The sequence below is a fragment of the Lactuca serriola genome, chromosome 1 (genome assembly GCF_051521515.1).
Source record: "Lactuca serriola cultivar US96UC23 chromosome 1, Lser_US96UC23_V15, whole genome shotgun sequence".
NCBI classification, from domain to species: Eukaryota; Viridiplantae; Streptophyta; class Magnoliopsida; order Asterales; family Asteraceae; genus Lactuca; species Lactuca serriola.
Genome location: NC_136408.1, coordinates 90,457,316 through 90,465,760, shown reverse-complemented (window position 1 = coordinate 90,465,760; position 8,445 = coordinate 90,457,316). Strand labels below are relative to the sequence as shown.

Below are 8,445 nucleotides of genomic sequence, written 5' to 3'. Positions count from 1 at the left end.
TATTTTCGGAACTTGAATTAACTAAAATAAATAAAAAAAAATCCGTTTTTTTTTTAAAAATACGTGAAATATTCTAAATAGAATATTATACTGACATATTCTAAAAAATAATTTTAAAATGCAAAATAAATGGAAAAATCTAAAAATTCTTTTTTTAAATATTATTTTCAGAACTTGAATTAACTAAAAAAAATCTATTTTTTTTGAAAAATACGTGAAATATTCTAAATAGAATATTACACTGTACATATTCTAAAAATAATTTTAAAATACAAAATAAATGGAAAAATCAAAAATTTCTTTTTTTAAATATTATTTTCGGAACTTGAATTAACTAAAAAAATTTTAAAAAAAATAAAAGAATATGTCTCACAATCTTATAAAATTAGGCCGTCTCAAATGAACCTAACCGAACAATTGTTTGGTAGAAATGGTCCATAAGTTTTCATAGTTTTTAGTGGTTTAGATTTTTGGCATTAAAGTTTGTAATATTGTCAATTTAATCCCTTTAAACATTAAGGGTCGTTTAAGGATAAGGATGGCCAGTGATACATGTCATTCCCACGCCTCCCCCATCGGTTCTGCCTCGGTTCCTGTGCTTCCCAAGAAATTTTTTCTAGATCCCTCCATTTCTGAACGACACTTCTAGACACAACCACCACACCATTGAGTCATTACTCTTTGTCTCCGCCGCTTTCCGATTCTTCTTCACCACCGTTCTAGACTGACCCGTTTTCTCCTTGCTCCAGGTATTTTTCCTGTCGTGACCTTCCTTCGGACTCTATAACAGCCATCAGCCACAACCACAGCCACAAACTCCATACATGAATTTTAGGAACCAAAGGAGCGAAAGAAATCTGGTATGTACACGAAGCTTTAAAACATATACTCACTTTCTCCTGCATCCCATTTCTTTAGATGAGATTACGCGCTCCAGTAGATCACCCCTGTATTCTTTCTATCTGTGAATTTGGAGTTGATGCTCCGTCTAATGGGGGGTTATGTTTTGGATTTTTGTGACCTCTTTCATCTCTCTGTCTAGGGTTTCGTTGTGTTGTTTTGGATCGTAGGTATCAAGAAGAATAGATGATGATGAATCAACATCGACTATCAATCTTGGAAAACCCCACAGGTGTTCAGAGGCAGCGAATTTACGACATCGTCAACATATTAGAAAGTGTTGGCGTAAGTCTTTTCACTCTTCATCTCTGCACTGTTTTCTCTTTCTATTGATTTGTTCAAGAAATTGGTTACGCATACTTGGCTTAGGGTTCGTAGTGTGTTCAATTTTCAGGTCTTGACAAAGAAAGCAAAGAATCGGTATACTTGGAGGTGTTTTTGGTGCAATTTCACAGGCTTTAGAAGAGCTTAGGTTATGTCAAAATACACGCTTATTATCCTCATAATTTTTTGTTGGTATGATTGATTAAAGTTAAAAGAATAAGATGAACTCATGATTTGTGAACTTTTGTGTGTGCATCTTTATGTTGTTAAGACTTTATTGAGTGATTGGTGAGCTGAAGAAGACAAATTCTCTCAATGGGAATCACCATGAACCGCCAGTCCGGAGGCGGTGCTAAAAAGTGCCGCCAAGACTTTTATAGGCACACCGTATATTGTGAAGAAACAAAACCGAGATTTGTGTTCGCGTTTGTATGATAAAAGATGTGGAAAAAAAGTGGAGAGGGGTCTTTTTGTAATTTAGATAGAGATTTCTTGTTCGTTAGAAGTTGTTTTTGATGAAAAGAAGGAAGAAGATTTGGGAGAATTCGGTGAAGATAAAGAGAATTTGAATCCAGAAGGTAGGGAAAATGAAGGTGTCGATGAGACATTTTGAAAGTGAGTATTTATAGTTGGATTATTTATTTAGGGATAATGACTTAAATGGTAACTTATTTCTCGTTTTGTAAACATTTAGTCATTGAGTTTTTTTTTTCACATTTTCCCATTGAACTCGTTGAACTGTTCAAAAAGTATCCTTATAACCTGCTATCAGAGGTATAGCCGATTTTCGGCGTCTTTGACAACTCCGGCGATGCTCTGTTTATCTTCTCCGGTGAAACATTATTTTTTCGGCTAAAATTAAAAACCCATTTCTTTTTTTCTAAAATCACACACATTAAATTCTGGATTCATGTTTATCTAATACATATACAGATTTGTAAAACAAGTCCATCCATGATAGATCTAGAAAAACACAAAATCGATGTAATAATTTTTAATTTGTGAAAATAGGGGTTGCAATTTCTGATCTAACACTGTAACGCCCATAGATCCGGGCTAGTCAATTTAGAGACGATGAGCATCAAAAATGAATTTTTGATGGAAGATTATTTAGAAGGATTAATCTTAACCAAGTTGTAGTATATGTTACAAGGGCTCCGTACGTATAAAGAACGCCGAAATCTGAGTTTTAACGAAGAAGTTATGGCTCGTCGAAGTTTTACGGCAAAATCGGCACGATGCCGATAGACGTAAATAGTGAATTTTTGATAAAGGAAATTTTAGCCTTAGTGATCTAAACAAAAGTTGTAGTATATGTTAAACCGAGATCGTCCATAAAAAGAATGACCAAATCTGACTTCGTATGACGAAGTTATGAATTTTCTAAGATTTGGCATAGTTGTGCACGGCCCGAAACTCGAATTTTAGTTCGAGATGTTTTCGGCCTACGCGACCTAAATGAGAGTTGAATATCTCATTAATAGGAACTCAACGATAAAAAGACAGACGAAAACGGAGTCCATATGAAGGAGTTACGAATTCTTCGCGGTCATTTAAGAGTCTAATCTCCTTCTACTGTTAAATTTGAGATCGGTCGAGAATTAGCCAACGGAGTCTAAATGAATGTTTTAGATCTTGTTTTTACCAATGCGGGGATATAAATAATGTCGAGAATAAAGCTCGTATGTTAAATATATGGACGAAACTTAGTCCCTACTCTTCGAGCGCAGCGAATTCGATACAGTTTTGCAAATCTGAGATAGAATGAGAATTAGCCGACGGGGTCTAAATGAAAGTTGTAGTACTCGTAAATACCTACGTGTGGATATAAAGAACGTCAAAAACGGAGTTCGTATGAACGAGTTATAAATTATAATAGCATATTTACGTATTAAAATAAAGTATAAATTATATATACGTTTACATATATATATATATATATATATATATATATATATATATATATATATATATATATATATATATGTATCTATCATTAGAAAGATATCGACGATGCGGTCATTATAAGACTAGTGTTGAGTAATTTCGACACTAGTTTAGTACACATATCGTTAAATCTATTTAAAATAGTATTATGAAGGGGTATTTAGTCGTTTATATAACTATAAGGTCATTAAGTAATTATAGAGGGTAGTTTTTGTAAATCCAATTACTATAAATAAGAGTCTTGGGCTCTCATATTTCTTATATCATTCTCTTGATTCAAGAGTCTTTCTCTTCTTATACCCCGAACATTTCGGTCCCTCGTGATTCGACTTCTCTTTCTGTAATTTTAGTATAGTAAGGTGAGCGCTGAAGCGCTGCACGAATCTTTTTTAGAAAGATTCAGCGATAATGTTCTGCCCCTGCAGAGCCCGACTCCTAACTAAAACCCCCTTGTAAGTAAGTTATGTTTACCCTATTTTAGTATAGCTTATATTTAAAATTAGTATTGTTATTATGAACTTATAATAAATATTTGAGCTATTATTATGACTTATATAAGTGTTGTTATAATATCTTTTTAACTACTCGCGGTACGGGGAATCTGGTTTATAGGGCCGCATAGGGTTGTTGGATTTCAGAAGTGCTATATGCCAAAATGGTCCTGCCCTCCAGTGTTTTATGTCTAACCCTGTCTGTACATAGTGGTTGGAAAGTATTGTTTAAACGCTTATATAAAAATAATAATAATAAAACTAATAATTAGTCACGGTAAATATTAGACTAAAATCTAGTGGTAATAATACTAGGTTTCGTCGAAGGAAGTTATTTTAAAGTAAACGAAACGTTGTTCGAGTACCGAGTCACCACCTTCTCAAGTGAGTGCATAGTTACTTTCATCTTACACATAGATATGAAGTATTTTATATAAATTACGTGATATGTGTGCATATTGTCTGTATACTTGTTATCTAAGTTGGATGAATGATTTTATACATGTTTTAAATGATTTAAATTGTATATGTATTTTATATTTACAAATTTGTTGGGTATGACATGGGTAGATGAATAATGAGAGATAAAAGATGATGTGAGTAAACATTGGCAACTATAGACTTAGTACCTAATAAATAACATCGACAACTATGGACTTAGTGCCTATTGGACAAACACTGGTAGCTATGGACTTAGTACCTATTAGCTAAACGTGGGTGGCTATGGACTTAGTACCTGGCAGCTATGGACTTAGTGCCTGTTAGATAAACGTTGGTAGCTATGGACTTAGTACCTGGCAGCTATGGACTTAGTGCCTGTTAGATAAACATTGGTAGCTATGGACTTAGTACCTACACTGGTAGCTACGGATTTAGTACCTGATGAATGAACTTTAGCAACTATGGAATTAGTGTCTGTCTTATAAACCCTGGAAGCAAGGGACTTCAAAATGAACAAATGCAGGATAGATAACTCTTAGGGTAGACCCTTAAGAGTAAGGAAGATAATGAGGATGGGTAATTGGGTTGATTGTTTGATGTTTAAACATAATAATTATATTATTGTGGGTTGAAAACCCTATGTACTCACCAGGTTTCCCAACCTGACCCACTCAGTTTATTTACATCACAGGTGTTGATATGAAGTCGCATTACATTGAGAGATTAAGGATATATAAATCACTTGTGATAATGAATGTAAGTTCTGTTTATGCTTATGTTTCTGTATTGACGATGACATCCCAACGTTTTAAATGAATAAAAATACATTTCTTCGGAAATGCTTTGATATCGTATTTATCATGTTTTACTGGGTACAAATTCCACAACATTTTTATTAAAAATGTACTCTTATTTTTATAAAGCATAAACAATATCGGTCTTTTCTGGCCGTGAAAATGGGGATGTCACAAACACACACACCAACTTAAATCTTAAGAAGCTCTCAAGAACACTATAAACAAACCTTAATGAACCAAACAAAGATTTGAAGAACACTATGAACAAACTCACCACAAAAAGCGTAGATTTCGAGTTTATATATGAAGAACCCACCTGAAAGTCGAATTCTTTCCAAATTATGCTCACAAACTCAGACCTTCGGGAAAGTTATTTTTAAGAAATTGATTTTTTTTAAAACCCACTTGAAACCCTAGATTTCGAGTTCACGTTCAGATGTGGAAATTGATTTAGTAGTTTTTAAATTCTAACATAGATGAAGATGAATACACATACACAAGATGAACACACATACACATACCTTCGATCTGTTTAAACACGAACTTGAGGGTTTTCATGATGGGTTTTGAACACAGATCTTGAAAATCGATTTCTGGGTTTGAGTGTGTTCAAGAACTCGTCATACCTTCAAGCTCGATTTGAGTGTGTTTGTCTTCAAGGAACTCAAAACACACCAAATTTATTTCTTCTTTGTTCTTGGAAATCAATTTCTGGGTTTTAAAACCCCAACTTGACTTAAGGTTGTTCTTGAGTTCGATTTTTGGTCTTCGTGTTTCTGGAAAACACACACAGAACAATGTAGGGTTTTGAGCATTCTAACACTCCTAAGTGTGCATGCAACCATAATAAACCTTGGATCTATGTTTTCTCTAATATACATGCAAATAATAATTTCCAAGGTTTACATCCTAACTAGCATGACATGAAGAACTAGAATCATAAAACACTAGAAGAATGACATACCTTTTGATAGTGATTGATTGCTTGGAGTTTGAGAGCCTAGCACCAATAATGTGAATGCCTCAAGTGGAATCACAAATCACCACAAACTTGGAAAACTTATGAAAGTGTATACTTTGCTTCAAGAAATCGGACACACCCTTTTTCACACACTGGAGTGCAATTTCATGCAACATAAGCTTGTTTATATAGTGTGCATGATTAGGGTAAAACCCTAATAACCCATGTCTTTTCCTTTCCAAGGATCCATGGGCTAAAAGCTCCATGGTGTTGGATTAGTGTCTAAGTCCATAACTATTTTGTTATGTACTTGACCCGATGGTGCATGGTCCTTTTGGGTTGCCTTCACCAAAGCAACTTGATAGGATGAATTATGGAGAGATAGGATTAATTATGATTTATTAATATATTATGAGAATAATATATTAAAGGTGAAATCATATTGTTTAATTAATATTAGTCAATAATTAATAAGAATTAAGTTTGTGACTAAAAGACATTAATTAAACTTAAGGGACTAGAACTGTCAATTGTATGATAGTTGAATATTGAGCTAATGGACTCCATATTAAAGGAGTGGACGAATTCTATGGGGAAACCCATTAGAAATCGTCCCAAGGCCTTTAAGGAAGGAGCCCATGGGTTGCTTAGGGCTTAAGCATCCAAATTAGGGTTTCCTTGTTAGATAACCCTAATAGCCTCACTATTTAAAGAACCCATATACCCCAAAAACGTGGCCAAGCTTCCTTCTAGGGTTTCCACACGTTTTGGGCAGCATCCTTCTCTTCTCCACTTCATCCTCTTGCTCTTGGTGTTTGTGAACCACTAGAGGAGTGACATTTATGACTCTAAGCTTTCGAAAGCCAATACAAGAAGGATTTGAGATTGTTATTGCTACATAACAATCAAGGTATGATCTAAACCCTTATTTATATGTTATATTGATTATCATATGTTATATCTAGGGTTTATAGTCTTGGATGAATTGCATGTACAATAGAGAAACCTAGATCCAAGCATTAGGGTTTGTATGAGCACATAGGATGTTCTTATGGCTAAAACCCATCACATGGATCATCCATGGACTTCCATATAAGCTTAGCCCATTTCCAAATGAGTGTTAGCCCACACTATATAAATATAATAGCCCGTGATTTAATTAGTCTTCCTTTTAATCACTAAATTAATTTATAATTAATTTACGACTAAAAACTAATTAAATAACATGACTTCATATTAATATATTATAACTTATAATATATTAATAAACCATAAGTATAAAATTCTCATAATATTATCCATAAATCGTTTGGGTGAAGTCCAAATAAGTTATGGACTTAGACACATTATCCAACAGTCTCCCACTTGGATAAGTCTAATAACTGTATTTGCCTATAATACTTCAGGAACCAACCAGCAATCGTAGCTCTCGAAAACTATGTTGAACTATGAAGCGCCATTTTAGATAAGTGATCATATAATCCTCTGTTCTCATGATATCAGCCGGACAAATACATGGAAGAACGTCGTACTTATTGTCCAGCAGTTTGTTTCCCGATTTCCGATTTGTTTGACAAAGAACTTAATTGAACACATCAACTTAGTTCTGACCGGGCCCGATACATAGGTCAAAACAAAATCATCAAGGGGCCCAGATATCGCTTCTATTTCTAGAAGGAACAGATAAACTTCGACTCGTATGCTTGTTCTACTACTTGTTGAATTATACACAAAGGTACGTTTTATAACATCAAGTTACTGATGCGTTTTCGTGCAATCAATGCACAACCAACTCATAGGCAACAACTCATATCTCTAGGTTTGAAGACTTATATGATATTACCGTCTCACGATCACTCGAGATAAATTCCATGAAGTGATACAAGTGAGCGTGGGTTAATTCCAATACTCATAACTTATAAGCACTCATGAATGTTGTAGCAACCATTGCTATGACTAAACACATTTAGCCATCTACAAACTCGATTCATGACAGTCTTAATTCATACCTACTTCCAACATATGAACGACTGTGGATTGTTTAAATAACTTAGTCATTCAGAAAGAATAACTAAGCTATTCTGGAAGTCAAAACATGCAAAGTGAAACATAATAATAATTAAATCCAATATGGTCTCAGAACCCTTTTGAATATAAATAAAACCACCTTTTATTTATCACCATATTGATTACACATTATTCATTGTATAATGTTTCAAATAATCAACTAAATACTTGAATAAAAACAACAGTTGTCCCATGCTCCTAGCATGTACACTTTGTTTTTCTAAACAATAGTTATGCCATACTCCAAATGATGCTCATTTCACAATCCCAAATCCTTATTGTAAATGTAAGAATTCCTAATTCCTACCATTTACCAAAAAACTTTTAGATTTTAAACTTTTATGCAATGTTCCTCTTGTAATGATTATGCACAAAGTTACAAAACTTGTCAATAGTCATTACATAGTATTCCAAAGGAGATCAACTCTATGGAAACAAAGTCTCATATTCAAAGTACATTGCTTTGAACATCCTTCTTGCATTAAGGTTTTCCTAATCTTTACACAGATTGAATAAC

The 8,445-nt window shown here is 33.8% G+C and overlaps 1 long non-coding RNA gene across 2 annotated transcripts; it reads left to right on the top strand.

Moving 5' to 3' along the window:
• Positions 1 to 487: 487 nt before the first annotated feature.
• On the top strand, positions 488 to 1,938 carry LOC145095033 (uncharacterized). 2 transcript variants are annotated; one of them, XR_013703679.1, is made up of 3 exons: positions 528 to 860; positions 1,043 to 1,185; positions 1,295 to 1,938. It is a non-coding gene; the product is annotated as an uncharacterized LOC145095033 (long non-coding RNA). The 2 variants fall into 2 exon arrangements; XR_013703678.1 differs by having other exon boundaries at positions 488 to 1,185.
• Positions 1,939 to 8,445: the final 6,507 nt, after the last annotated feature.